Here is a 4,704-nt window from a genome sequence, read left to right as displayed (position 1 = left end):
GGTACCTATTTATCTACTTGCACTTTGATGTGCTTTCGAACTGCTAGGTTGGCAGGAGCTGGGACTGAACAACAGGAGCTCACCCCGTCGCGGGGCTTTGAACCGCCGACCTTCTGATTGGCAAGTCCTAGGCTCTGTGGTTTAACCCACACTACCACCCGTGTCCCTGGGTTACTGAACCTATTCATGGTACCGTTGAAACACTAATGTGCCTCTTAAATACGCAGTGGAAAGTATATTCCTTTTTTCAAAAGTCATCATACAGCCAGGAAGTAGGAACAACCATGAAGTGATAAGCATCAAAGATCACATTGGGATCTGAAAAACTGCCACATCCTCATGACTTAGTGCAGAGGTTCCCAAACTTTTTTTTGGGGGGGGGCACTCACTGTTCCATAAACACATACCCAGTGTCCCCTACTCTATGGAAAGCATTTGTGTCTACAGCACTTCTTTGTTGCTGAGCCTGCCCTAGGGGAGAAGAAAATGATGGAGGAGTTGTGCATTATGCGATTCAGGCATGGATATATGAAACTGTGAAATTCAGGAAGGGTACGACGCAGAACAGAATGAACCGGATGAACAGTCAAGGAAGAGAACAAAGGAAAGACCACTCTGCCTTGGGAAGAAGCACACTGTTCTCCACGTCAGCACAAGATGGCTAATTGTCCTCCCAAATGACACTTGGTCTTAGTCGAGGAACACAAGACAACAAATCATACCCACAAATCCCACCCAGTTCAGACCACTTGGCTATTTAAACCAGCCCAATGTGGGTTCCTCTGCACAGGACTTCAGTTGGCTTCTTATCCCTGGAGACAAAGACCACTAGCTTGGTAAGAACATCATTTTCTTCTTGACTGCAGCAGTTAGATCAAACCCAGTGCTGTTCTGACTATTCCCCAGAAATATCTGGGGAAAGAAACTGCAGTTAAAAATGATCAAAGGGAAGAGAAAATGGTGGTCAAAAACTCCTGTGTGGGGTGCTGGGATTCTAGGGCACTGAAGGGGTGTTTGCGAGTGTCCTTACTTTAATTCTGCAAAGGATTTTAATGTGCGACTTTATATATAATTGTCTTTAAATGTTATATTTCTATTGAAATATATGCAAGCATCTTTTTAAAGTTTGCTTTTCTTGATCCTTTTTAACGAATGATTTTAGATGGTCCATTATTAACAGCTTCCATGTGTTCTGTGGAGTCAATGGTATCTAAATCAAAGTGGTGGTCTGCACTCTGCAGCCTTTTCGTTTTCCTTTACTTCCTCCAATCTCCTGCCTTACATTCCCCTTGTAAGCAGGGCAAGGTGGGGGGGGGCAGTCACTTGGGGACTGTTCATCACTTAATTCTTTCAGTGAAGAAACTCTATGTTCCTGAGAACAAGGCAGAAACAAAGAGAACCCTCTTTCTCAGGGAGGTGGGGAGATGTTCCTATTCGGGTTTGGAGGGACAGCTTAGAGACAGCATCAAGGAAACTTGCCAGCACACCAGGGAGAAGGGTCAAGACAACCACAGGTGCATAAATTGGTAATATTTAATAAACGTAACTTGAGGATCTGCAAAACAAACTAGCTAGTCAGATTCAACCAATGTAAACAAATCTAATAAAGTCCGGGCAGATGTCCATTAATAGATGGGGGTCACAGCAGCACATACTGTCTCTCCCATGGAGGACTTTAAGGTCCATAAATAGCAACACCCTAGAGGTCCCAGGCCCTAAGGAAGTTAAATTAGCCTCAACCAGAGCCAGGGCTTTCCCAACACTGGCTCCAGCCTGGTGGAACGCTCTGTCTCATGAGACCAGGGCCCTGCAGGATCTGATTTCTTTCCGCAGGGCCTGTAAGACAGAGTTGTTCCACCTGGCCTTTGGATTGGAGTCAATTTGATTCCCTCCCCCTCTTTCTTTTTTCCTTTCTCCTCCTGTGATGAGGCTGCATTTTAATGTTTCAATGTTGTATTTTAATCTTGTTTTTAAGTTGTATTCATTCAACTTGTTTTTATTATTGCTTATTAGCCGCCCTGAACCCGGCCTTAGCTGGGGAAGGCGGGGGTATAAATAAAAATTATTATTATTATTATTATTATTATTATTATTATTATTATTATTATTATTTTGTGCATGCAGTGAGGTTTCCTGTATTCCTCCCTTCCTGCTGCAAGGACCTTTGGTCTAAAAACCAGAGTCATACCATGGCCCCACTGGGCAACTTAAAATATTAAAAACACGATAAAACATTAAACATTAAAAACTTCCTTAAACAGGGCTGCTTTCAGATGCCTTCTAAAAGTCAGATAGTTGTTCATTTCCTTGACAACTGATGGAAGGGCATTCCACAGGGCGGGCGCCACTATCAAGAAGGCCCCTGCCTGGTTCCCTGTTACTTTGCTTCTTGCAGTGAGGAAACCACCAGAAAGCCCTTGGAGCTGGACCTCAGTGTCTGGGCTGAATGATGGGGGTGGAGACGCTCCTTCAGGTATATAGGGTTGAGGCCTTTTAGGGCATATGCTCTAAGTTTTATTCTAAATCACTTCCTCATATGTTCTGTGACATTAACCTTTTGTGATATGACTCTAAATGTTGTTGTAGATATTGCTCTCGTTGCCTCTGTTGTTCCGGGTTTATTGCATGTTTTCTAAAGGTCAGAAAAAATATAATCATGGTCCCCCCTTTTCCTTTCTGTCTATCCAAAGCGAGCACCAGTTCCAGCTCCATCCATCATGAAGCATCTTCTGATCTTGCTGTCTCTTCTGGCTCTCATGAGCTGCACAAGGGCCCAACGCGTGGAATGCACGGGCCCAACTACCTGTTCTGAGTCTGCTGTAAGTATCCTGCTGTTCCAACAACCATTCCCGGGATTCAGAGGCAATAGGAGTGGAGAGAGTGGAATAGCTGTTCAATTGTTTTTAAAAATGTACTTGAGATACATTGTCAAGAGGTTAAACCGCATCCCTTTTTACTTCTAGGGCAGAACAATATGTCGTTGTCCGACCTCAATTGGCTACATAGACACCGTCAGCGCGGGTAAAAGAGGTTGGTATGGACTTTTCTGTTCATCCCAAGTGCTCCTGTTCTTTTAACTGTGGTGCAGTGGACAAGAATTGAGCAGCTGTAGCAAGGAAGTATCCATGATGGGACATTAATGACCTGCTAGATGTCTTTTGCTCAGATATTAGAGAGCATGAATGTTGTTCTAGGAAGATGAGAAGGCAATCAGTAGAGGACCTGGAAGGGTTTTGGAGGAGGGCAATGAGGATGAGCAGAGACCTCAGAAACACGCCCTAGGAGGAAAGGTTATAGCAATGAAAGGTTATGTTCAAGGAAGTTCTACTCTGAGCCATTGGAATTAATGGACCTAACTTAGGCATGTTCTTTAATTTCAATAGGCCAACTTGAAGTAGGTCTAACATTGGATACACCACAGAGTTGGTTTAAGCTGGAGACTGAAGGGAGAGAGGAGAGCACTCTTTACATCCATGGAGGGCTGTCAATTGGAAGATGGCAAAGAATCATCCTTTGCTGCCCCAGAGGGGAGGAGTGGGTCTTGAGGCTTAAGTTGCAGGAGGGTAGATTTGGATAGAACACTGGGAGGCAATTCCTGATGGCAAAAACAGGGGGAGAATGGACCCAATCCCAACAGAGTGGTATTTTGGAGTGAGAGAAAGTCTGCCCCTTTAGATAGCCACATGCTGGGGACACTTTAGTTTCAAGTTGCTGGAATAAATGACTTCCAGTCTCTCTCAGCTCTCAAATTGTGTGATTCCTGCCTTTTTCATAAAGAAGATCATAGCTGGCCTCTCAGAATGAATCCTCTGCTCTTTACTTTCTGCTCACAGATGTAGAGGCAGCTACTATGGCCGAAGAAAACTGAGATGCAGGTTGGAATCAACTCAGATGCTCAGCAGGTTCACCAAATGATCACAATGGCTTACCTTCACTGCTTGATACCTCCACTCTGCTCCCATAGTCCTTAAGCTCTGAATCCAGATTTCATGGGCAGCCCAGAATTCAGGAACAATTCAGCAACTGCAAATAAATCTTAGCATTCTAGCCTCTTGTTTGGTCTCTTGAATGTGAACCTACAAGATATCTGTCCAGGAGTGTAACAGAATATTCTGGGTCCAGTATGTGGGCGGGGTCCTCCAACACACTCTCAGAAGAGGACATAGATCTGCAGACAATTTGCATTTGCAGGTCACCTTCAAAGGTAGCCCCACGTAGAGCGCGTTGCAGTAGTCCAAGCGGATGAGCCTTTGGAAGAAAAACAATAAAGATAGGTTTAAAACCCAGAGTTAGGCTTGGGATTCTGAAGGCATCTCAGCCACTGCAATTTGGTGTCTACTCTTAAATAAATAAATCTGTCACATTGGCATTGTATAAAACAGATTAGAGTTGTGTTACATCAGGCGACAAGGTTAGTTTTATAACAATCTACCCTCCCAATACTGACTGAATAATTGTATTTGTTTTCCTTCATTGTTGGAGCTCCCTAAACATTTTATCATATGCTCAAGATACATTTTCTGTAGTGGCTCCCCAGTTGTGGAATGCTCTCCCTGGGGAGATGTAAGAAGAGCCCTGCAGGATCAGGCCAAAGGCTCAGCCAGTCCAGCATCCTCATGGTCACCAATCAAATGTCCAGCATGGGAAGCCCCAGGGCTGACTCCATCTTTCTGGGGGCATTTGGGTACAGGGTATCAGTGGGGT

General features: G+C 44.4%; 1 long non-coding RNA gene across 1 annotated transcript; it reads left to right on the top strand.

Moving 5' to 3' along the window:
* Positions 1–802: 802 nt before the first annotated feature.
* LOC310849748 lies at positions 803–4,047 on the top strand. Its single transcript, XR_014567052.1, has 4 exons — positions 803–836; positions 2,691–2,819; positions 2,964–3,030; positions 3,834–4,047. It is a non-coding gene; the product is annotated as an uncharacterized lncRNA (long non-coding RNA).
* The last annotated feature ends 657 nt before the right edge of the window (positions 4,048–4,704 follow it).

This window comes from Podarcis gaigeae (assembly GCF_964106915.1).
Source record: "Podarcis gaigeae genome assembly, chromosome: 8".
Classification (NCBI taxonomy): Eukaryota; Metazoa; Chordata; class Lepidosauria; order Squamata; family Lacertidae; genus Podarcis; species Podarcis gaigeae.
This window is presented reverse-complemented; position numbering and strand designations above follow the sequence as displayed.